This window comes from Plectropomus leopardus, chromosome 2 (genome assembly GCF_026936395.1).
Source record: "Plectropomus leopardus strain MGB_pleo_1.0 chromosome 2, ASM2693639v1, whole genome shotgun sequence".
In the NCBI taxonomy this organism is placed as follows: Eukaryota; Metazoa; Chordata; class Actinopteri; order Perciformes; family Serranidae; genus Plectropomus; species Plectropomus leopardus.
This window is the reverse complement of record NC_142177.1, coordinates 18,239,276-18,266,511: the sequence shown is the minus strand read 5'-3', so window position 1 is coordinate 18,266,511 and position 27,236 is coordinate 18,239,276. Positions and strand designations below refer to the sequence as shown.

General features: G+C 41.8%; 1 protein-coding gene across 2 annotated transcripts in view; it reads right to left on the bottom strand.

Annotated features, from left to right (window-relative positions):
- The window catches only part of sulf2a (sulfatase 2a), a 69,823-nt gene extending 46,555 nt beyond the window's left edge, over positions 1 to 23,268 (bottom strand). For both annotated transcript variants that reach the window (XM_088086933.1, XM_088086940.1), the window contains exons 1-2: positions 23,002 to 23,268; positions 8,705 to 8,800 (exon numbers count right to left, since the gene is read on the bottom strand). The gene's annotated coding sequence lies outside the window, so the exon portion shown is untranslated. The remainder of the gene's footprint in view (positions 1 to 8,704; positions 8,801 to 23,001) is intronic.
- Between the last annotated feature and the right edge of the window lie 3,968 nt (positions 23,269 to 27,236).

Sequence of the window (27,236 nt, the reverse complement as noted above, 5' to 3'; positions counted from 1 at the left end):
AAATAGTCGAATGAGTCACATTCTGCAGCTGTGCTCATTGCTCCTGGACCGTGTTTCCTGCACTCAAGTTCCCATGGTGCAGAAGGTCGTCAGAATGCCAGGCATAGATTAGCTGAATACCCCGACATCATTACACCCTGGCAAAGATGCACACCACACATCGTCCTGTCATGTCTAATGTCTTCTCCTCTTATTTATTTCATCCCTCCTGTCTCTGTCACATCAGACGCTCTCTTTGAAAATATAAATAATTAATAAGTCAGTTATGAGCGACCATCGCTCTCCAGCAGTTGGTTCCACATCCTGAGGTGATGTTATAATTCATTCATGAGTGTCCCACAACTCTGAATGATACAATTAAAAAGAATAGAGACTTCACTAAAGTTTCCTACATAACAGAATACATTCAAATTTAATTGCTAAGTTTTTTGTCATAGACATTTTTTTAGACGGAAGAAAGTCTAAATAAGTCTCTGACTAAAAGCTCTGCTATAAAATATGAAATCTCCCAAAGAGAAACTGTGAGAAAGCCATTATCCTGCTTAATTGTACTACAGACTGCAAATCCCCCTCAAGCACCTTACTGAAACAGTGTGCAGTAGGTGGAAGTTTTCCTAGTTCTTATGCAGCAACTCTGGAAGTGACAAGGACAAATAAAGACAAGGACAGAGATGCAGACAGATACAAAACTACGGTGTGTGTATATATATATATATATATACATATATATATATATATATTTGTGTGTGTGTGTGTGTGTGTGTAAAATTGTCAAACTGAATTATACTAAAAATGCCACCATGCATGCCGATGTCCCACAATGCAATGCACAAGAGAAAACAAAGAGCTGCTGACAGGTGGAGTAAAGTGAGTCAAGTGAAAGCCGTAATAAACCTTTGATATATATTTTGATTGTCATAGCAGGATAAGCACCGGTGATACTAATAACATCAATGATGGCTCCACTCCATTGAGGTTTCTACAGAGCCAAATAGAATCCTCCTTTTAATCCATACAGGATTTGAGAGTCTGAACATTCAGTGTGACTGTGACATTCGTGTACAACGTTAAACAAGCCAAGTTTGATGGATAGACTCGATTGTGCAACAACATTTTGTTAACACTAAAAACTAAAGCCAGGGACGATATCATATTAAGTTGCAGGACAGGACAGGACAGGACAGGCGTGGACTTTGGGTTGTAAATTCACTACTTCTGAGCAGAAGGAAGAAGACAGCGTTATCTCGGAGCCTGATTGGGTGAAGCCTTGCATGTCTGCAGCTGCCTGTAATGTAAGTAGCATGAAAGCGAGGAGTGCTCACTCTGGAGCTAAATCTGGGGACAAAAATGCCCCCAGATGTATGCTGCTCACTGACAAAACAAAAAACGACTGTTCAACTTGAAGAATTATCAGCTGTCTGAGGGGGCTCGGACTGATTCGAATCTCTGACTACCAGGGGGCAACCCTAAAAATTTGTACTTGTAGGTTTTATTTGTACTTGTAGATTTAAATCCTTTTTGTCACTGTGGGATTCATATATAAAAGTTCTGTGCAAACTATTTTCACTCACACACAGATTTAGGTGTAACTGTTTAACTTTAAACCTTTGTGTAAATCTTAATATGCACTCAGAAATTTTTTTTTTTTTTCATTTATTCCAAAATGTAATGAACAGCTGAAGATCTCCTTAATGATTCAAAAATTAAATCTACATTTTTTTTTTACACATTCAAACATTTTAATTCATTTGATCAAAACGTTTCAACTCTTTTTATTGCATTCAGACAGAGTTATTTTCACATCCACACTTGGTCAGACACAGCTTCAATACTTCTGACTCTATTTTGACTCTATAGATGTCCTGTTAGCTTTATCATAAGCCCAATATCAAGTTTATGGAACTGGATTACCTGAATAGAGCACAGCAATTAGCAATGTTATTAGTTATATCTGTGCTTGACAAGTCAAAATATCTTTTCTATCTGTCTTTTCATCAGAAAAGTTTAAGTTTGCATTTGTTTTAAAAACTGTTCCCACCCTGCAGTTTTATTGACATCCCACACGGCTTGTTTAATTCCTTGTTACAAAACAGTACACTACATTGATTTTTTGTGTACTCTGTCTGCCAAAACAGCGTGCTGTCAACACAAGTACATGGTGTATTAGCACATGGTAATTAGAATTGGGACACCCTGCCAGTCTCACTAAAGGAGCCCATGTTGTTTGATGATCAGCCAGCAGGGGGAGGTGTACTCAGGTCTGGAAGGAATATGTCTTCCACTGTGCATTAGAGGTGTTATAAAAAAAAATATGCATTATTTTGAGGTAGAGGCAAAGAGAACTGCTCTGATTATATTTTGATTGAAACAATAATTCTGAAAGCTTTTCACTATTTTTCTGTTTTTTTTGGTTTCTGTTCCCATGTGTCTGCAGGTAATGAGCAGTTGTCTTTTGAGGACATAGTTTGGCCTTGGAAATAAATGTCAGCCTTTGAAATAGTGCTTCGTTGCAATGTTTACATGTTTTAAGTTATTGTTGAAAGAATCCCTTCAAATACCTTTGACGATTCCCTGTTATACTTTTGGAAGAATCAAAATACAAATTAAGCTGATTCAAAACATGGGGAGCTGCATGATAAATTTAAACTCTGCTAAAAGAAAAGAAACCAAATTGAAAAACTGTTTTGACTGATTACCTCATAGTACAGGCGCATATTTTTTTCTCTATGTTTTGCAAGCGAGGACAAACTTAAGTATGTTTTGCAGATGAGCATTAAAGGAGCAGTATGTTGGATTAAGTGGCATCTTGCAGTGAGGACTGTAGATTGCAAGCCGCCTACACTTCTCTCATGTGCCAGGTGTGAACCAAAAGCCTTGTGTTGGGGCACCCAGTGGCTCATTTGGTAGAGCAGGTTCCCCATGTGCAGAGCCTGTTTCCTCACTGCAGCAGCCGTGGGTTTGATTCTGGCCTCGGCCCTTTGCTGCATGTCTTCCCCTCTCTCTTCCCCTTTCACACTTAAGCTGTCCTGTTCCAATAAAGGCCAACCAAACCAAAAAAAAATCTTTAAAAATGGACCAGGTGATTTAAACCAGTAAAAACACTGAATAAAGCAGTCTCCTGTTACAAATCATTGTTTCACCTGGTTCCTGCTAATGTGTGCTCGCCTTTTTTTCTCTGACAATTTCGGCTGAAAAATCTGCAGAGGTCTTCTCCTCTGCAAAACAAACGAAGCCAGATATTTTAACTGGTAAAAACACGAACAAAGCAGTTTCATGTCAAAATCTTTTTTTCTGACCCTGTTCAGGGAGTGGCTGCTAACTTTAGTGGCCGACGCGAAAACAAATGGTCCTATCTAGAGTCATTGCTTGGTCAATTTGTTCTTGGCTATGGTAGAAACATGGCGGTGCAACGTGGCAATCTCCATGGGAGCGGATCTGCTCTGTATGTAGATGTAAACGGCTCATTCTAAGGAAACAAAAACTTCTTATTTTCAGATAATTATACACTAAAGAAAAAATATTTATCTTATTATATTACATTTCTGCTTATATCAGGTTTCATCAACTTGATATGCCTGTTAATTAATTTACAATAAAAGAAGGTGGGATGAAAAAAAAATCAGAACAGATTGGATTAGTCACGTGCACAGAGGTGCACATTCACTCTCTCTCACACACACAAACATACACACACACTCTTCGTTCCCATCTGTCCATGCGCAGCAGGCATTGCAGAGGTTGGGGAACCGTTACCAGACCGTGGGATCCGCAGATCAAAGAGCGGCCCCCTGTTGTGGTCTGCGGTCCCGGGGAACACAAGCCGCCATGGACCAGAGCCTGCATCACATCTCCAGCTAATTAACTAAAACCCCTTTGACGCCATGTTATTTGCATGCCTAATGTAAAGCATTCAGTGTAATATCTGCTACACATATTAAATAGGCAGCACTTGTGGGTTTGTCTAACAAGGCACCCCAGCACAAATACATTTGTAATCACTTTAAAACATTGTGAGGGCGGCTACACAGAGGAGTTGAATTGCTCTGAAACAGGGGTGAGTTTTACAATATAATTAAAAGAACATTTGTGTGAACTTGCTTGGTGCACATGTTCAACTTTTTACACAGTTGTACTTATGCAGGCAGCACACAAGTATGCATGCACACAGCCGCACAGGGCCCTCACTGAAAAGGCACACCTTGCCCCAGTGAAATTTTAAGTGCCCTCGAGTGCAGCCTTCCAATCTCTGCACTCACTGGAGTGAGAGAAGGGCCTGAATTATAAATTAAGGGGCTTTAAACGGCTATGTAGATTTGTAAGCAGCCGTGTTTGATGTCCTCAATAATTAATTACTTGTTTGTACCAGAGTGGACCTAGCTTCTTTTTTGTATGCCACCCTGTGTCTGCAAACAAACACTTGCTGGCATGCAATCAGGAGCTGTCAGGGTGTGAGGAGGGCTCCTGAGGAGGCCGGTGTGGACACTGACATCACAACGAAAGGTCACTGCTGCAGGGGGGCACTCTCATAATGTGTATGTTTATTTTTGTACTAGTGATGACCAAATATCCTGAAACATTACAAGAACTTTCAAAAGTGAGGATGTAAAGGCTCCTAGACACCGTGCGGTTTTAGCAGTCTTTTAAGTTCAGTAAACTTGAGTATGACACTAAGTTTGATGTATGCAGACTGTACGATGTTCAAAGAGGGTAGTTACACGCACACCATGTAGGTGCAAGGCTGTCAAAAAACAGCATACATGAGGAAACAGACTGAATGATGACACTTACTGTATCGCAGTCTATGGCATATGTCAATCGACATCAATACTCAAGAACAACACCCTGGCAGCATGCTTTATGTAGTGGAAAGAGAAAAGTAAAAAAAAACAAAACACAAAACAAAAAACCTGAGTTGAGCCATTGCTATAGTGGCATTTATATGTGTTGAAATAAATCTTAAAAAGAGGAGGAGGAGAATGTGGATGCGGTCGTGGCTGGGGAAAAGAGGCCATCTTGGTTTGACAATTTTGCAACAAGAGCTCTAAGTATGCATTAGCATGTACTAGCATTTAGCTTTTTGGGCTGAACAGTGTGTCATTTTATGCATTTCTATTGGTTGGTCATTAGACGTAGGTCGTAACAGCAGTTACAAAGTGAGATGCTCATCCCAAATTTCTGGCACTGTCAGAATTTTATCCACGGCTGACTTTGACCACGAGACTGTAACATCGGCTATCCTTGAGCCTCTCTCACTGAGTCATCTTTCCTTTGGGGCAGCCCAAAATTGCACAGTGTATACCGGGCTAGTTTAAGGCATCTCTTTAGGTTTGTGGTGCGAGATTAGATTAGATTTGGATAAGGTTATTACGAGTTTTATGGTGAGGACAGTCAGAGTAAAGTCCTCACGCTCTGTGAGACAAATGTTAATTGAGTTTCAGCACTCTGGCAACATATGAGCCACTCTCTGCCAAGAGTAACACCTGCCAGCTACAACAGAGTGACACCTGTACAGCAGACTGTCACAACACAGCAGACTATGTTATCTCTCCATTGTGTCCGAAAAATGAACGACAGACCTCCTCTCCTTATCTCAGCCTCGTGGCCATCTCTTCATGACCGCCCTGAAACAGCCCTGTAAGCAGACTAAAGTCAAGCGGGAGGATGAGACAGCATCTGCCTCTCCCCTGTGAGGAGCAAAATGATGAATTGTGTAAAATCTTGTTTGGCACCTCATATTAAAGAAGTCAGAAATTAAGCCAGCAATGCACAAGGCAGAAAAGAGCTGATGCAGACAGAGCAGAGTATAACCCATTAGAGAAATGCTCCTGTCTGTCTTTCTGTCCAGCATGGTGACAACTCACCCTTTAATGAGCTGTCTTAAGTCAAACAGGAGAAATACCAACACAATAAATTACCAGGCTCATCGTTTCCTGTTTGCCTCCACTCAGATGCGGCTGAATAATCTTTCTATCTGGCTTCGCACCATCCAGAATGAGATTCTGTCAAATTACATTCTACAATACTCGGGTTCATTTGCATAACTGCGTTCGATGTTTCCAGTCAAACTGGTGACATGTTTTTCTGCCATTAATTAGATTTTGGAATTACTTTTCCAAAAAGAAAGAAAAAAAGATGATTTCTCCTCTGCTTGGTCTTCTATTCCCATTTGGAAGTGACAAGATTAAATTGTGTATAAGGGTAATTGCATGGCAGTGTCAGAATTAGAGCTGGAGAGAGAAGGTATTTTTGCAGTTAAGGAGCTAATACTCTCTTCCAATTTCAGTCTGTTTAGCATGCAGGCTCTGAACTGTTCCCTCTGACATGGCAAACCTCATTAAGATAGAGCAAACTAATTCACTTGAGGATGAAAGCTAATTCTTCATATCTTTTTTTTTCTTTTTCTTTTCAGAGATATAGAGACAAACCGAAATTGGGTCTTCGGGGTATACACACTTGAAGGTAGAGCTCTTTCCCGGCTCTTATCATAACACATTTAGTTTAGATTAAAGAGAAGAAGGGAGAGGACGTAACCTTAAGATACCTTTGAACCGGTGCTGCCAGAAATAGAGAAGAGGCTGAGCCTTTGTACGGTGAGCCCGCTCTGGACAAAACTGTCAGGAGCATGGACATCTGAGCTGTATGGGATCATTCCACTCGTGTGTCTATTCCTGCTGATAAAGCACAGCTAACCTTTTCTGAAGCGGAGGAGGAGGAGAGGGCAGAAAGAGCAAGGAGGAGAGGAGAGAGAAGGAGGAGCGAAGGATAGAGGGAGAGGAAAAAAAGAAAGGGCCGATGCTGGGCCTGCAATGGGCAGACATCCATTAACCAAGCGCTCAGCATGGGATATGGCATTTACACAGCATAACAGCCAAATGCCATGGCAATTAATCAGGGCCTTGAATGCCAGCTGTATCAATACCTCTTGTACGGCCATGAGCACACTTGTGCACACAGAAAGAAACACACACACCTCAAAACAGAACGATACTTCTCTGTTTTCATGAAGAACGCTATGTGGATAGAGTACCGCGGCTTGTCTCTAACCTTAATATAATTTCGATGTCTCGAACTAGGACGCACACCGAGAAATGGAATGAATACATCACTTACACAATCATAGACTAAGGCCGGGGAGACGGCACACATTTTACTCCGCAGGGAGTTGCAAATTGCTTTTGAATAACCAAGGTCTAATTGACAGGAAAAGAATGCTCTGTCACTTCGCTGGTGCGGCTGTCATTAACACATTTTTCATTTTGTACATGCTCCAAGGCATTATTGTTTTGTTGGCCCCAATCCCTCCCCGGTGCAGTGAATATGTTTTAAAATGGTTGTGAGCAGAATGTTGTTAGCTACACAACGCTCCCCGAGGGGAACAAAACACAAGAACAATTGGCTCATTAGAGGCAGAAACACTTCAAACCACAATATGGCTGGAACACACTCAGAGGAGAGGCAAAGTCAGCGAGTGAAGAGCACAGATGGATGGATAGGAGAGACTAGGGGGGAGACAAAGGCAGAGCAACAGAAGAGAAGCAACGTTGTGTTCGACACACAGTGCACTCAGTTTACTGCAGAGACGAGGTGACATGAAGAGGCTGAAGAATGCTGTGTTACACATAATTAGATTACAGTAATCTGATTATAGTTTGTACTGCCTGCAACAGCATACTGTATGCTTATAACAAGTTTACTGCAAAGGAATAATCAACGGAAATTGACCCGTACCATATAACAAGTATACATTTTTGAGACAAGATGCAGTAAAGTAACTGGTATCTATGAATATCTGCACAGATCCATATAGCAACAATGACAGATCTGTGCAGCAGCAGGTAACGTTCACCGTTGTCAGTCAGACGTCACTCAGTCGAAAGCATACAGACAGAATGGCGACTATAGGCATGTGAGTGATGTTTAGAAATATTTCGACTAGATAAATGAAATAAATGTATAGTGCAAGTTATGCAATGTTAAACTTGCGAATCATTGCTCCACAGCGGTGATACTCAACTTACAGCCTGCAGGCCAAAGTTGGCCCCTGATAGGGTGCCAGATGGCCCCCCCAACCATTTTCTAATGTAAAATAAAAAAAACACTGGGAATTGTTTAGTACTTTTCGTGTACATAAGGTGTCAGAGTCCATAAAACAGCATCAGAATAGAGCTTGTTTACAAGAAGTGGAGGATCTCCCGCACCCCCCAACAGAGGTCCTAGCTAAGCTCTTAGTGTCCTCTGAAAATCCCTGAAATGTACTAAAATCCTAGAATTGTCCTAAAATCCCTGAAATGTACTAAAATGTTCATTTTGTTGATGTCCAATGTCACATATTATTTAGTGCAAAATGTTAAAATATGTTGGGTTTTTGGGGATATGCAAAAGTATGGGGAGTCTAAACTTGTGGTAGTCACAAACCATATAAGAAAATCAAAAAATGTCTAGCTTTAACAGTTTATAAAGTAACCTGGACCAGCTTTATCATTTCACTGCTGCTTAAATTTAAACACTCTAAAACAACACTCAAAGGGGCGTGATAAAACTTCAACATCGTACTGCTAATACACTTGTATGTTTTCTTAAGATCAAATTTGAAAACAGAACATGCCAGATTGCGTTTTATTTAACATCACTGCATTGCTATTCTTATGTAAAGAATATGGATTCCTCCTCCAGCATTTGTGATCAATAATCAGTATTTTCCTACCTTGTACATGGATGGCCTCTGCACCATAGCTTCAGTTGCTCACTGGTTGAGGCTGAGATCTGGAGCTGTTTCAATACAGCGTCTGTCACAGGACATCTATAAAAAGAATAACAGAGTATAATTCAGTGAGTGAATGACCTTACTGTGAGCGCCACACTGAGACACAGATGTCCCAAATAAACCTAACAACTGGCTGAGCCATACCACTGATCTCTGAGTGTGTGTCCATGTGAGACAGACAGACAGAGGAGTATTTTGTGACAGACAGACAGACAGACAGACAGGAGTATTTTGTGTAAGAGAGACAGACAGACAGACAGGAGTATTTTGTGACAGACAGACAGACAGACAGGTGTATTTAGTGACAGACAGACAGACAGACAGACAGACAGGTGTATTTAGTGACAGACAGACAGACAGACAGACAGACAGGTGTATTTAGTGACAGACAGACAGACAGACAGACAGACAGGTGTATTTTGTGACAGACAGACAGACAGACAGGTGTATTTAGTGACAGACAGACAGACAGACAGACAGGTGTATTTAGTGACAGACAGACAGACAGGTGTATTTAGTGACAGACAGACAGACAGGTGTATTTAGTGACAGACAGACAGACAGACAGGTGTATTTAGTGACAGACAGACAGACAGGTGTATTTAGTGACAGACAGACAGACAGACAGGGGTATTTAGTGACAGACAGACAGACAGACAGGGGTATTTTGTGACAGACAGCAGTGTGATGTATTGGGGCAGACTGGAGGAAGCTCAGGCTACCACAGCTCTCGAGGTCTCTAATGTTTTGTTCAGAGATTAGAGCAATATTTTCCAGCACATATCATCTATAATTCATTCAGTCTATTGAATCTCCAAACATCACTCATAGTCTATTAATATCAAATTCACAGACTTACTGTGTTGGAAATGCCTCCGCGTGCATGACACAACTCTTTAACTCAGTGTTGTTAGTATAACAAACCTGCTAGACGAGGTTTACATTAATCTTACATGATATTTATGCAGCTGCTCTTTGGTAAACCCCATGTTTCATTCGTTTTTACCTTTTAAAACTTAATAAAAATGGAGCAAAGAAGAGTATATCACTTCATAGGATTTGTTGTTGTTGTTGTTGTTGTTTACAAGTGTTGTACGGTAAGCTAACTGATAAACGTTTGACCCTAATTTCTCTTTATCATCGTGGATATTTTTGACAGTTTTACAAAACTTTGACACAATTGGTGCTCGAAAAACGTCGCTGACAGAGATAAATTCACACACCTGAGCCATATTGCACCTACTGTTTGTGTATCTTCAGGCTTCTCTCCGGTCCGGCCTAGCATTGTTTCGCAGCGACCTCTACCGAATTTTATCAATGTCTACTTTCATTAGTAAATAAAACTGCAATGAAGAATGACTGACAAAGGAGAGGACACATATAATGACAATGTTAATAAGTTTAGTCAGCGTTTTTCTTATTTTTTGCAAGCGATTTCGTCAGACAAAACGCTGGCTAACAGCTTTAGTGAAACCTCTTTGCTAACGGTTAACTCAGCGCATGGATATGTCAATTGTTATCCGGTCACAAGTGTGCTTTGAGTACTGATTTTACACCATGGTCGGTCAGTGTGGGGTTTTTCAATTACTTTTTGGAGTTATTACAGCAGAAATATTGGCATATGTGTTGTAAGATGATAGAAATATTGAAATAACAATAAATAAATAAATAAATAACTTGTTTGTATTATTTTTACTAACCCGTTTTACACACAAGAGGGCGCCACTAGTTCATATAATTTTAAAAAGTAGTGCCAGCCCCAGCAGGCAGGCAGCACTCAAGTTTTTAGTTTCACAGAAATGTGTCAGTGTATCTGTCATGTGATGATATTTTTGAAAGCTTGTTTGTGCTCAGTTTACTAAGGAGGTTAATTTGTGAAAATTAGATGAGTAGGCTATCTAAGAATAATTTTACATTAAATCAAGAACCTTTTTGTTGGTTTTCCTTGTCATCCTACTCCCTCTGTATGAATGCTGATATTGCAAATGTCACAGGCCTTTTTCTAGATGTAGTTAGGGGATTAGTAGATTTTGCATATTACTAGAGTAAAGTAATTGAAGTTGTGTTGTTTAGGTAGGCCTACATTATTATTAAACAGTTCTTAACAAAAGGGCTTAAAATTCTTAAATTATCCCTTTGTGTGCACACCTGATTTCAGCTTCTTTTAATGTTTTAATTGAACGCCTCCAATGTCCCTGACTTTGCATCTAAAAGTCATGAAGAATATAAATTTAGTAGTTAACCACCGAAACCAAACGAACAAATTGAGAAGATGAAATAAAAGTTATGGCTTTTACTTCATCATTTGGTGTCCAAACTTGACTTTTTTTCCTGATATAACTTTACGGAAGTCTGTTCAATCTATAGATGCATCATATGTTAACAAGAAAGTGAAACAAAGCACTACATCTTTTAGACAAATCAGCAGTGGTGTAGGAAGTATTCATATCAATTACTTAAGTAAAAGTACAAATACCACTTAGTGAAAATACACTGTTATAAGTACCAGTCCAGCACTGAAAATGAAAAACAGGCCTGTGTAATTACAATCAGGAAAATGCATTTAAGCATCAAAAGTAAAAGTATTTAACACATAGCCTAAGTTTAATTTATGCATTAAAATCTAATTAAATGTTTAAATTGAGTATATTTCAGCCATTTAATAAATCAAAATAATAAAAAGGAAAAGCAACAATTCCTCATATCTGAGAAACTTGGATTATTTATGTTTTTCCATGAAAAATGACTTCAACAGTTATCAAAAAAGATACAATTTAATTTTCTAATTAATCAACAAATTCTTTCAGTCACACTATGTTCCCATTGCTTGTGTGCAAAAATGATCATTTTCAAAATAACTAGTAACCTAAATTATCAAATAATTGTAATGGAGTAAAAAGTAGGCCTGCAGCTAATGTAGTAGAGTAGAAGGAGAAAATAGCATGAGATTAAAAGACTCAAAGTAAGTAAAAATACCTCACATTTCTAAGAAATGTACTTAGTTACATTCCACTACTGCTAACCATCAGCTCTCTTACGTATCAAAATATCAGGATATTGATTTCCTCCTCAGGTTGAGGTGAAAATGTATCCATTCAAATAGCCTGTAATAACAATGAATGGCTGCTGCATCACTGGAGCGTGCATTGCTGCTTCCGTTTATAACATTTATTGATCAGATTAATTGAATGCCCCTAACTTTGGGTGAGAAATCTCAGCTCAAGAAGATTAGTATTATGAGCGCCCTCCCTCTATCCAATACAGCTGCAGAGCAATAGGTGTAAATGAGACATGACAGCAGCATCTGACATCCATTGCCCAGGAGTCCAGAAGCTCTCTCTCTCTCTCTGTGTGTGTGTGTGTGTGTGTGTGTGTGTGTAGGGGGACTGGGGGGGACAATCTGTTTAGGTTACATAAACTCATCCAAGAGCCATGGGAGAGCAGGCGAGAGAGGAGTGCAGTAATAACCTGTGGATCACTTCTCTCTGAGTCAACATCAAGGCTCTGTGTTTATTTTTCATTATTTCCCAGCGGCACTGAGCTCCTGGAAGAGAGGCCTCATGCACATGAACAGTGTCTCATCCAAACTGCAATCTCAACCCTGGCAATCCTATTTTTAGTCTCAAAAATGACTGTAACATTGAAGACCAAAAGATGACTGTACTCTGATAAGTGTTTGTGTGTTTTCCAAACGTGATGTGAAAGCCTTTGCAGATGGAATAACAGCCTACACCCAGTGAGACGAGCCCATAATCTGTTTAAATATGTCTCTGTGAATTGTTGTTGTGATTACCATTGGAGCTGTTATTACTGGCATTATTGTAAGCTTGACAAGTAACTCCTGGCATGGTTCAGTTCACTGCCACAAACACAGTGTCAACAGATCGCTGATGACAACAACAGCTGGATGATGGATGATGCATAGATATATAAATGCATCATTTCTGTCTAAGCGCTGAATTGAGTGAATCTGAAGTAAGAACATGAGAGTGAAAGAGAACGAGAGAAATGGAGAGAGGAGAAGTTGAGTCAAAGGTTAAGAGCCACCTGCAGACAGCAGAGCATTCAGGACGCCACCACACACTCGTAAAATACCCTCTTAGGGGAGTTTGTTACAAACCAGTTTAACACACTGGAGCTGTTTACAGCTGGGGCTGATGCACAGTAAAGCACTTTACACAGTCACTGTGACTGACTGGTCTGGCAGATACCACCACAAGCGCGCGCGCGCGCGCGCACACACACACACACACACACACACACACACACACACACACACACATTTTGAAAGATTTATCTTTATTTTGATATGATCCAGTTGAGTGAGTGCTATAATAACATTTCACCTGTCACTTGACATTGAAACTGTTCTGGTCTGGTTCGACCTGACAGGGCATAACGGCTGACACCACTCTGACATTTTCAACTCCTACATTCAGTCATAGTACAGCCTTTGATATACAGTATTGATTTTTTTTGTTAACCCCACAGATATAGATCTTTGGTTAGAGCCATCTGTAAATATTTAAAGAAATTTCCTACATTACTGAATCATCATAAAATCCTGCTATTAGTGGCACAACACCAGTCGAATTTTTCATTGGAAGACACCGTATCTTGGATTGAATATTTCAGTTTCCAGTCAGCAAAGCGTGCTATAGCTTCAGTAAAGATACAGAATATGATGTAACATCAAAGCAACTGCCTGTAGCCTCTGCTATATAGCAAAATAATGGAGCATTGAATTTCTTTTAAGATTATCCTGAGTCAACTGATGTAAAATTGTCATGATCGGGTGACCTGACTGACAGTGAATCGAAAAGGACCACAAGCAGGAAACAATGATTGACAAGTGCATAGGTGTAGATTTAAGAGAGACAAAGGGGACACGTCCCCCTCAGTAAATATAAAACAGATGCATTTGATCCCCTCAGTAAAAATATGATGTAGCAGAGGACTTTACTTTGACAAAATCAAAGATTTAATCCAGAAATTGATGCAAAAAAGGCAAAAATTGGTGCATATTCACCATAATGCAGGAAATTATGTGTTTGATGAACAATACCCCCCCGCGGATGCTGACATTAAACACCCCTGCATGGATGTATTAAGAGCTGAATAAAATGCCACCAGTTGACCTTTCTGCCAGTTTTCAGCAGTGGTCACTCCCAGTACTGCAACTGTAAAATCCACTGCAGCCCACAAGTAGCATTTTCCCTGTCATCAACCATCAGAAAAACTAACACTAACTTTAAAACTGTCAACAATAAGATGCAAGCGAATTATTATTCATTGTTATCAAATTTGAACTCTTGAAAGTTGTAAACATTTGCAAAACTTCCCAAGAGTCAAGAACAGCTATTTTTTTAAAATGTGACATCATATTGTCCATCAAAAGGGCTCACAGGGAGAGAGAAATTAATGCTTATATTCAGTGAGCTGGATAATGCAGACACAAAGTGCAAGGAGAATACTGTTTTGACATTTCTAATGGGTGAGCAACTTTGAGGGAATGAGTCGATGCCATCTTTGAGCCTGATATCCAGTTCACTCACATCCTTTGAAGCGATCTAATTCAAGTCTTTATTTGTCTTATGCACACATTACAGTGGAGCAGTCACAGTGAAATTCTTGTTCTTAGGATCTCTTACAATAATGCTGTTAGAAAGTCTACAAAAGACAAAAGAAATGAGAATCCAGACATTAAACACAAAATACTGTAGGGGGAACAAATTTCGACATGCAGTCTAAAATAATAAAAAAATGCACTGGAGCGGCAGCCCTATGGCATGATCTCTGTTAAAAAAAGGGCTGTACTTTCACTTTAAGGGGAGGTTTCAGGGAAATGCTGGAAACACCAGAAAGGAACGTTTACATTAATCAGTATTTATGAAACCAGGCAGATGATACACAGCAATTCTCGCCCACTATGGCTCTGTAATCGCTTTCCTCGCACCTCTCTTGACAACTTTATCACCACTTTATCAGCAGTCAAATCATACTCACAACTTTTCTCACCTGCTTCAGAGGTCTGATTGCTTTCCTTCATACCTGACTTTATCACCAGTCAGAGTTTATTCTAAGCCTCCTGATAACACGTTAAGCCTGTGTTTACCTTACTCTCTGAGCTCAAACACAGCTAATACCAGTGCGGGTGCACCACCACTGCTGTTGAGCCTCTCCCAGTGGGACGCCTGGCAAGCCCGTGTTGACAGTGGTGTTGCCCCAGTAAGCCTGATGATTCACACTTAATATTGTGCCAATCTGCAGGTCTCAACAAACACCAACGGTGCACACGCCTAGCCAGCTGGTGGCTTATTGTGCAACGACACAACACCAAAAACCTTCTTGACTCATGAGAACACACTCTTCACTGTTGGACAGAGCGTGCAGTCTCATTGTGCAATACATGGCTACTAGGACAGTATGATTCAGCACTTCATCTTGAAATAATAAAATCCATTCAGCTGCCTTTCAGTCTGGTTTACAGTAAATCGCCTGGCTTTAAGGTCAGTTTGCAGCTGTCTATGAAGGAAAAATAGTACGTCAGCAGCGTTTTGATCACTGAGGTATTCTTTGTGAAGGTCCAAAACCATCTTTATGACTGTCTACTGAATAAAGTGTTGTAGCTTTTGTCAGTGACTAACAGAGGGTATTTTTAAGTTGTCACTGAAGAGCAACGTGTTTTTGCCAAAGTCAGGTTAGCATTTGAGCAGGCGCTTGAGGAGAACTTTTGAACTGCATGGCTCTCACAGAGCAGCAACCTACCATCCATCTTTCATCATGTATGATAGTTAATGGGACAAAATCAGAATCAAAAACACAGGTTTCCTCTGACCTGTAGTGCTATATACATAAATCTAAATTGTTTTGTTGTGAGTTGCCGATGGCTGGAGTCCATTTTGACACAGGAAACAATATGACAGCCGGCTGGTAACTAACGACTGGGAAATATAGCTGTCAGTTCCAAGCCCCCAGGAACAGCACCGGGTTTGAAGCCAATTTTAAATAGTGGCCAAATGTGGAATTACACTTTCCAATAAATAGCATTACAGGTAAGAGGGAAAAAAATGTATTTTGGGGGATGAACAATGCATTTAAGGCCTGCAGCCTCAGCTGTGCAGACGGTTTACATCTGTAATTGTAAGCCTAAGTAGGCGGGTTTCCATTAACCTTCAAACTGCGCAAATTGAAATTGCAAATACAAAATACGGCAAATGGAAACACATCAATTGAAAAAAAACCTCCCATTTATCACAAAAACAAGTTTTAGGCTTGCATGAGGTGGTAATTCAGGCAATTCTAAAAACCAAATTTCACAAAACTGCATGATGCAGCAGACCATGCTTCTTGCAATGTTATCATGACAGAAGTCGCATAACATCACTCAGTGGAGGGACAGTCACCTCGCAATTGTGTTTATTGACATTTCAAAAATATTGCTTGATTTTTGCACAATCTGTAATAGAAACCCACACAGTGATCGGTCAACTTTATCACATGGGACAACTTTTAAAAACTACTTTATTACATTGTATCTGGTGGCTCTCTCCCTTATCTCACCCTCAGTATCTGTCCTGTGACAGAAAACAAGGGTGGAGACCAGAGCTGATACAGGTGGTGAGAGGATGTGCGAAGTTCAACCAGAGTGAAACGTGAGAGAAGACCGATCAGATAGAAAAGCAACACTGTTTGTTCTAATGGCTTCCAGAGAAGGCAAACAGCAACCAGCACGATCCAGATGTTTTCTTTCTTTCTTTACTTCTTTCTTTCTTAAATGAATATTACCTTGTTTTACTCAAGTAGCTGGATAATTTGTTCCATTTGAGGGGAGGGAAGGGGGCAGGAAGGCGACACTCAGGCGAGCAGCCTCACAGGTTCAGGGCTTGTTGGAAGGGTATCATGTAGCTGCCTTTTATGACCTGTTTAACACCACAGAGTTGAACGCAGCCATTTATCCCGCGGTGCATGACACGGTGTGAATGCGATAGGGTGAACACAGCAGTAAAAATAAAAAAGCTCATGTTCATTACTGGGAGAGGAAATCGGGCTACATGGAAAGAAAGAGAGGTCCCTGTTTGTCTGTAGTAAATTACACTGACGCCTGCCTCTCTGGATCCACTGACAGAAGTTGTTGACAACAACTTTCCACTGTTTAAGAGGGAGACACTATTGTGATTGTGCTCATGTGCCAAGGGGAACCCCTGATGCATGCTGTATACTGGAGCAGCAGTTATAAAATTTAAAACAGCCACTGTGAAACCCAATGGATCATTTGCATGATAATTCATGTCTCTAGACAGAAGTTCCTTGTCACCCTCCCAAGACCAACTGACCTACCGAAACATATTTATCTTATCGGAGTCGAGTTCTTTATCCATCATGACGATATAAAGAGAGATAACACATGTCTCTGTTTACACATTAAGGGCTGCTACACAAAGCTAATGAGTACTCTCTTATGTGATGTATAAGTTATGGAAAAGCATCATCAGCATCATCAGCTTCATCTCTTTGTGTTTGTGAGTTAGAGAGAAAAGAGATAAAAGGTGAAATGAATGATGTAATCAGGAAGGCTGCTATCAAGTGACCGGTGCGCTGACAGGAGTGAATAAGGGTGTAATGTTTAGAGTGATACTCTACGCAGGGGGTGGTGGATAGGTCAAACAAACACAGGACTTTCCCTCAGGAGACTGGCAATTGTTGTCAAACCAAGTGGGTTACTTTACGTTATGCTGTCACCATGTCTTTTTTCCTAAACCTAACCTATGCAACTGTACTTTCCCAATGTTGTGTTCAAACAGAACTAGTGAGCTTGTGTTTAAGACATTGGAGGCTGTGAACATGAACTCCACTGACAAAGTCGTGAATACCACAACAGGGAACAGGAGGGAGTGTTATAGTTGAAACTAATCAGGAAAAAGCACAAAGACGGGAAGTTAAACCAAACTTGACATATGAGGAGTAATAATAAAAAATTAAACCGGAAACAGAACATGAGTAACAAGAAACGAGGAAAACAAGAACAGAAAACCCCTAAAACAAAGTCCACAATATATGTGTGAAGTACCTAACCTTACATTAAGTAAGTAATGTGACACAGCCATTCCTGGGACGCCAATTCATTATATATTGAGCCCTTGTATGTGGATATGTTGCAGGCTGTCTCATGCACTGTTTGTATGTAACATTAAATAGTCTAAATAACAACTACATTATCTGCATGCATATCTGTACTTGGGTTGAGTGGTGTTTAAACCAGAAGTGGTTGAAACTGCACCAAAAGTTTTTTTTAAGTTTGAATTTGATATGGGTCAATCAGAAGTTGCTATATTTATTATTTATTAGAAATCTATTTCCAGAACAGCCTCAGGATTGAGCTTAAGGTCATTTTTTATCACAAGAGTAAGAACACGCTAATTTCATTAAATGTCATTAAATTACACTTAGGCCGAAATATATTGAGACATTCTAGTCAGATGATACTTCTAATTATAAAAAGTATATTATCTGTACCGGATGCTCATTTCACTCAAGTATTCGCCTAAACCCTAATAAAGACACCCAACCATGTTTCTTTTCCAAAACCAAACCTACATAACACTGCATAAAGTTGGTAATGTTACAACACTGTTTGCAAGGGTAACTTTAAGATGCCATGCAAAGGGTGCTATATTCATAAGATATGATACCATTCTGATCTCCATTGTACCATTGTATTAGTATACACTGGGGTGTGTGTGTGTTTGGAGGATTAAGAGCAGATCAGGCACGAGTCGTCATCTTTACAAGACCTTCAGCAGAACAAGGAACATTTGTCCTGACTGCAACCAACAGGAGCCACCATTAAAACGAGACTGTGTGCGAGAGAGTAAGCATGGGAGGTATCATGTTTATCACACTGCTGTTTATTATGTATGTCAGAGCCAATATGTTTATATGACCGCTCTTTGGCTCAAGAGCCTGATCCACAATTGCTTGAGAGATCACTGGAGGGTCCCCCTGTGAACACTTAGGCTCTGGCTTTCAGAGGCAAAGGAATAACAATCCCCTCTATGATGTCTTCCACATGCGCTCCATGACGCGCACTCATTTATTTCTTTCCTGACTACTTTGTCCTTCATCAGAAGCACTGGAGGTTGGGTAAGAAGGAGGGAGAGGAGAAAGAGAGACACGGGATGAAGGAAAGTGAGTGGGAGAGAGGAAAAAGTGAGAGCTGATCTTAAATTTCAATTGAGCCCCAGCAGCTACACAAACAGTGGATGAAGATGGGAGGGGGGAGACACAGCAGCTGAGGCAGTGGGACGGATGGATGGATGTGGATGTGGAGAGAAGAAGAAGGGAGGGAGTGAGGCGCGCGGCAGAGCCACTCAGTCTAGACTCCAGATGTGCAGGCAGCAGCAGTGTGGCTGTTTTGGCCCCCACCAGGCTGCTCTGGGAGTATCCGCAGCACATGTCCCCACGCCGCCTGTAAATCAGCCCAGCCAGGCCTCAGGCAGCACCGCAGCCACAAAACCCCTCCGCCCGGACCCCCAAAACAGGCTGGCCAGCGACAGACGGACGCCGATGAGCCCACTGTGCCGTGTTAAGCCTGTAATAGTCTCCCTAACTGCCTATGGCTCCAAGTTTGAAGAATTACCACCCGTTTTTGCCTCTTTTTTTTTGTTTTTTAACTTGTGTGTTTGCATGCATGTGTAGGTGTTCCTCTAAATGCAGATGAGGTACAGCAGCTGACTGTAGATCAGAGAGGAATGCAGCTCGGTGTCATAAACAGTGCCGTCTCTCCTCATTTAGATCCACCACAGCTCGTCTGCTGCTCTGCTCCCTAGTCTCACTGGCACCAGGGCATTCCTTCAATAGCACACTGCTTCCCATACTTCACATCCACTCCAACATCCACAGAGAACATTCACACAATTACAGATTCCTGCTGGATGTGAGTGTGTGTGTAATCCTTTCCCATCAGCGCTCAACACATAATTAGATGTTGGACTGGGAGGCCCGGCCCATATATAGTAAGCAATGCAGACCACAAACATGCACTTAAAACCAGATTTCTTATTGTACTCCATCAGACCAGAGTGAGCTATTTTAAAGGGGGTAAAAAAAAAAAAGTCTTGCAGTGGGTCATCGTGCAGCGTTTAACACATCCAAGTCTGAGCAGAGGGGGAAAGGAGGAGGAGGCCTGTGTGTGTGTTTCCAAACCAATCCCATGCTATTGTGCAAAGTGCTAAAGTCAACGCGTCGCTCAGCTGTTCAAACAGGTAGCGTGGAAACATCGGAGCTGTATTTAGGTTGATCAGGCTGCAGACATCCTCTGAACAAACAGGTGAGCGTGGGGAAAAAAATGTGGAGGTCAGTGTGTGTGTGTGTTTGTGTGTGTGTGTGTGTACACTCAGTCGTGACTGTGGTCCTGTGAAAAGAGGCGGCCTCCCCTTCTGTCCACTGTGTGTGAACAGGTGAGCAAGCCACCATTTTTAGTCCAACCAGGAGACACAAACACAACTGAAATACACAAATACACCTCTTCACACACTTGCACACACACAAATCCCAGCTGATCCCCTTAAACATTTTCTATGCTCGCTCATGGTGAGATACCAGTAGCAGCGGCAGTCACACAGCCTCCTCCTGCAGGGTCCATATGTGAGTGTGTGTACTTTAAGGTTCTTCAAACACCTTGATTGTGTTGTTCCTTGTTGTAGGGATTCAGAGGGAGTTTTCCCATCATCAAGGCCCGGACCCTGCACGGGACGCTGCAGGAAAAAACAGCTGACAGCCTTTGGTATGCTCCTGGACATTAGAGGTTAACTGGGCTTTAACCTCTGCACCATGGGAGTGGAGCGCTGCTAAAACACAACACAGACCTCCGACTGGACTGTGATGGGATGCTTAAAAACCTGCAGTATGCTTTGACACGATACTACAGAAACAAACAAAAAAGAGATGTATGTTTATAGTGATGTTGTAAGTGATTATTTGATTAACTGACAGGACATTGATGTGTCTTTTTAAGTCATTTATTAAGAAAAAAAAACTGTCAAACATCCACCTCTCTAATATGAGAATTCTACTTTTCCAAATTTATATAATTTTGAAGTGTCAGTCAGAAGCAATTTGAATACATCATCTTGAACTCTGGGAAATTATGATGGACTAAACCAATGCTTTTTTTTTTTTCATCTGATGTGGCCCCGCCCTGTCATATGAAGTGAAGTACCCATTCATCAACACCACCCATTATGTCCAATTGCATTGAAGGTGGATGTGATGGTGTGACACTATTGATTAAGAGAAAGTTGATATTATTGCAGTATTATGTCATGCGACTGAACTGTCAATCATCAGGTTGTCTTGATCAATTTGTGTTTGTACTGCTGCCACTTAGCTTTAAGCTATTTCAGCAGCTAAGATAAAACTAACTTTTAGCTCTTTCATTTAATCAGTCATTTTTAGCTAATTTTTAGCTATTTCAACTGTTAATGCATAACTTTAACTGTTTATCCAATAGAGTAGCACTGGAAATGAGTTAGCATTTCAGAACACCCAGCCCTCGCATCTCAGAGTCAGTGGGTTTTTGGTTAGACACTTGAAACAAAGTCTGTGGTTAGACTTTTACATTTTTAACGACATAAAATACATCAATCAATAGCTCACTCATCATTTCAAGCCTTTAATAAAAAGGCTTTTGCTAACAAGTGGCCAAATGAGACAACAAAGCTTCATCACGTCAAACACGATATCACAGTCTTGTTGTGATGGCGACGTTAAGTCATGTGACCGTAGTGTAAGTATCATAAACCTTTGTTTGACAATGAGTTTGTTTTCTGTAATTATCCAAAATCAAATGGAAAAATCCTATAGACCTTTTGACAAATGAATCAGGGCAAAGCTAGCTTCCACGTCGGCACTCTTTAGCTAACTATTTGACTATTTGTCCAACACAAAGCTATTAGTTTAACTATATATCCATTACTTTTACCATACTGGCAATATCTGGACTATATATTTATTATATAGCATTTTAGCTTACTTCTCTGCTCATTTGCTTTCTGGCAGTCTTGGTTGCAAACATATAGTTACAGGTATGTATAACATATAGTTTTACACATAGGCTACCACACATATGACCCTGGTTGAGGAAATACATATCCTTATAATTACTGACAGATTATTCAATAATGATAATAAAAGGTGATTTTTTAAAAATGATTTACTCTTTGAGTTTTTTTTTCAGAGATAAAGAAACTGAAAGTGTAACATATAAAGATTACCTTCCTATCCGCAACAGCCTTCATTTTATACCACAAGAGGGCCACCTACACCACCTAAGATTCCTCTGGGGTCCACTACAGATAGTCTGTGTGTGCATGTGTGTATTTGCGTGAGTGTCTGTTTGTATGCATGCATGAGCAATCCTGAGTGGGGGGATTGCAAGAGACAAGGCAGTCAGTCAGAGGGCCCTGGGCTCTCCCAGTTAATTAGTAGCAGGACTAGGCCACAAACAGGCAAGCAGCCACCGCCTGGCCCACAGTCATCATGTGAAACGGCTGGAGGGGAGAACGTCTCCCTGACGCTGCAGATAGAGCCGTTCAAAGAGCTTATCTGAGGCTGTCTGGCCTCGCCTTATCTGATCTGACCCCAGCTCATACGCCTCCTGTTACACTATGTTTCATCTGGTGCAGAGTGTGGAAGTCGTTCCTGTGTGTGTGTGCATGCAATTGAAGGTGCACATGTGTGTTGGAATCTGGTTATAATGTTAAATGCTTGGATTGGACGTCAACCAGGCCAGTGTGAGGTCACCATCAGTTGTAGTAAAAAAGGGGGGTGGGGGGGGCTGCATATCAAATCAACCACAGGTAATGTCACTGTTACGAGGCAATCTGAAATCAGTTAAGCGTGCATTTGTGCAGTGATTTATGAAGTGATTTATGGGAAAGTTACTCAGGCGAGCTCTGTGGCCTGAGCTGGATATGTTCAGGAGTGTGTTTTTGTTTAAGTGTGTTAAGACCACAGTTTAACCAGCACAACAGAATGTGCAGAAACCTCCACAAAGCAGACAGAGATCGTTGAATGTGGAAAGTAATCAGTAATCTGTGCAGACATACATTCTTCAAACAGCCCTCTGAGCTGTGCATGAGTGTGTACTCATCCTGCAGGTGATCATTTATTTTCCATTATATGCTAATAAGCAGTGTTGTATCTTTCAAATGAGCCACTGCACAGTAATTACGTACCCACTCTAAGCTTTTCTCTCCTGGCACGGGCTGGCTGTGGGCAGGGACGAACAATTCAGACACAATTTAGCTACAATGCTGCAGTAATTGTTGTAGCCCACTGTCTCCCCCAGGGGTGACCCCTCACTTCCCGAAACACAAACACATGCAGATACAGATGCACATACTCACACACATTAGCACACAATGTTGACACAGCTTCAGCAGGGACACCCCCTTCTACACCATGACAACCCTCCCCCCTCCCCTCCTCCTCCCCCATTTTGCCTTCTTGATCCCTCATCCCACCATCCCTCCCTACACACACACACACATATACACACACACACACACACACACACACACACACACACACACACACAGTGCTGTTTAGTGGAGATCAGAAGCCCAGCTCAGAGGCCCCACACCTGGGCATGTTTGCGGAGGAAGCGGGCCCTGGGCGGGCTGCGCTCCATGCGCCTGTCGACTGGCTCCACCAAGTCTGGCCAGCTGTGCTCCTGGCCTGGCCTCGCGCTGTGGGGGCTGTGCAGCTGGGAAAGGCATGTTTCCCAAAAGAGGAGAAAAAAAGACAGGGAGGGGAGGAGGGAGGGAGGACACACAGCGAAGAGAAAAAGAGAGAAAAAAGGGCTTTAGGTTATTTCGAGCTCATTACACATTCATCCCTGAGCTCTCCTAAAGCATCTCCTTTTATATGAAAAAAACATTCTGGACTAAGCTGGCTAATACCTTGGAAGTGTTTGAATTCATTATTAGTTTTTAAAAAAAAATCAAATTATTAAGTTTAAATGATTTGAAGGAAAAAGTAAACGTTTCTGATGCTCGTTTGCACCAGTTTTAGAACATTTGTTGACAAAAAGTGTGACTTATATGTCTAACTATTTGCTATTTTCTTTTTTAGATACTTAAGTCAGTTGGTTTTACTTATTTTATTTTATAATAATCCAAATTCCTCATAGACAGCATGTTTTCCCCACACATTGTCAAACAGACTACGGTTTAATGAAATTCACAAGTGTTTTACTGCAGTTTCATCAAAGAAAAATGTTAACATGTAGGATATTGTTATTTGGCAGATGCTCCGGTGTGACGAGAGTAAAACAATGCACACACTCAAAACTTTCCCCTGTTTAAACAGACGACAAACAAACTATTGCAGCATTTGCTGTTTCAGATGTCACCTCTTCCTGTGTGTGTACTTAGCCTGCTGCCATGTGGAGCTCCCGAGGGCTGTCAGGCCCAGCAGTAGCTCAGGAAGTGGAGGACGTGTGGAGAGGCCGCCGTGTTCTCCTGTCACTCAGCACTCCAGGGAACAGCCAGCCAGGACGAGCCAGGAGGACCAGGGCCAGAGCACAGCAGAGCTGGGAGATCCCGTCAGAACATGCCCAGAGCACAGGCCTCGTCCTGGGCAGAAGCCACTGCTTAGCCCTACCTCCATCCCTGAGGATGAGGACCAAAAACTACATCACCTTGACAATGATGGATTGAGAATGAGACTGTATCTATGCTTCTGTTATTATGTGTAAAGGTCAACACACACCAAACAGAAACTAATGGAAACGAAAGCCGAAGGCTGCGTTGCCTCACATTGCCTCACCTTGCCTCGCCTCATATTGTCTCTCCTCACCTCGTCTCATGTTGCCTCACCTCACCTCGCCTCATGTTGCATCAGGTCGCCTGTGTCTCGGCCAAAAAATTGAGCTTAAACGCACTTCCGCCAAGAGCTAACAGCTAACTACTATGCAAGTTCTGCAAAATAGTTCTCCGTACCAGCAAGTATACGATATTTGGATTTCAAAAAGTTAAATCAGAAGACAGACAGGACAGCTTCAAAATGCTCAGTTATCACATTGGTAACACAACCCAGAAGTGAAAGAATAGAGGATATTTACCATGTGCTGATGAACAATAACACAAACAGCGAACCACTTCTTCTAAAGAGCTTTAAGTCTCCAAAAAACAAAATCTCACTGGGTTTGTTTCAATCTCACGCCCTTCTGACTATTACAGTTTGTGTGCTTTCCCCACTTCAGTTTCTCTTCTTGTGCACAGAACTGAACTACCAATCAGAGTGCTTTCGTTCACCAATGGGATCTGCAATTCAACATGCTGCATCTGTCAAAAAAAAAGCAGACAAGGGTCAACTAGTGCCATTAGTGCAGGACGCATCGCATAAAAAACAAGGCGACAGGGGCTCACCGACGGCCCGACACTGACCAACGGCCAAACTTGAAAATGACACGGTGAAGGAATAATGGCACAGTTTCAGTGTATATATGTCTAAAGAACAGTCTGACCTTATAGAGACACTGATGATGTGGCACAGTATACTTGTGACTGACACGCTGCACTAATTACTGTGACTTAATAGCTGCCTGTTTTGTATCAATGTCTGTCAGTACTTGTTAGTATACCTGCCTGTTTTTTGTTGTTCGTTAATAATTCATTCTGTTTCTGATTTACTTGGTAAAAATTTAACAATTGTAATTATAAACTTAACAAACAAACATTGACCAATGGCCAAGTGTCAGCTTTTGGTGTCAGGGCCGTAGCAAAAGTGAAGCTGCCAGAGGTTGCTTCAAAACACTGCTATCTCTCCGAGGCGCCTTCACTTGTCCAGTTTAGTCTGTTTTTAGCTCTGTTTGCATAGCTCAGATTCAAGACACCTTGATACTATCTGTGTAGATCAGTTGAGGCCATTTAAACCTTACGCAGCTGTACACTTCAATAGGTGTCCCTTGGGCTTGTTTGACTACAGATTGAGTGTTCAGGTGAAACAACACTAGTTATCCAGTCCAGCTATTTATTGCCCCTGTCAGGTCATTCCCCTCAGAGGACCTCAAACACATAAGAGCAGCCAAGTAAACAGCGGAGCAACACACTAAACCCATTTGTCTGTTGCACAAGTACAGAGCCAACATGTTCTGTCTCTAAGGAGCCCATGTGTTAACCACATCCCTCAAAGGAGACTCTCACAGCTTGGCCTCTGTGCAGGGGGGGACGCTGAGCTGGCATACTGGCCCTCAGCAGTCTGTAGGCTCTTTTCAGGTTAGGCTGCCCAGCACCCCGGGACCTAAGCCTTTATCCCCGGGCTGGTGCTGCTCCCTGCTGCCCTCCCTCCTCAGGCCTGACCCCGGACCTGCCATCCTGCTGTCACCAGTGGCCCAGGTGGCCAGATGGACATACAGAGAGGAAGCAGCATAAGGTGAACATATGCTGCAAAAAAAGAGGTGGATGCTTGTGCAAGGAAGTCAGTTTGTTCCTGTTATGGTAACATGTGCAATGTGAGAGATAAAAGTGTTGCAGCGATGGAACAGCATTTAGGGATGATGGGTGATGTGTTGCAGGATGTGATACACCAGGAGCTCAGACGGAAAGGCACCTAAAATCAAACTATTTTCTCTCCTACACACTCCCTCGGCTCCTTTTGCTCTGTAAGCCTGTGCTTGCTCACCCACTGAGGCCTCCTCCTTGTCTTGCCTGCCCCATCACAGGGGCCTGTTCTCAGGCTTGGCGTACCGACTAGAGCCAGTCTCTGCTCGCTACCAGTGCCCACACACCCACCACATTCCTTCACTCGCAGCCAGAGGGGAGGGCGAGGTGCTGGGTGAGGTGAGCATCGGGCCTTATGGATGGGGCAGCCTGGTGCAATATTGCAGGATATTTTCTCCAGATCAGCAGGTATCGACTGTGCTTTGTGTCTCGGTCTGATATCATTAGGATGAATAATATCTGTTAGGCTCATTTTCCTGTGATGTCGTCCTCCATAGGTCTGCCTTTTCAGACGATGATCCGTCTCTGGGGGATCAGATTTGCTTTGCTTCATATCAGCATAAACCTGCAGCTTAGCAGAGCAAATGGAAAAACAGTACAGAGGGAAAAGAAGACCTCTGGAGACACAGAAAGATAGATCGAAAAAAAAAGTCCTGACAAAAGCAGAAAGAGAGGATTATCTCCCCAGCTGTCTGTGCATCAGGAAGTCTCTCCCAGAGAGTCAGCTCTGACCGGCCTGATCACAGAGGCAGCACAGGAAGTCAAACAAAAAGAAGAGGAAGTGAGCACCAGCTACAGGAAGTGAGTTTTTGCAGCTTCGGCTCCACGAAGTCTGGACCCTGAAGGGTGGGAGGGAGGGAGGAGGAAGGGAGGCAGCCCAGCTGAACACCAGAGAGTGAGAGAGGAGGAAAAGAGAGAGAAAGACACTCGGAGAGGGAGGGAGAGAAGTTAGGGCGTAGTGACGG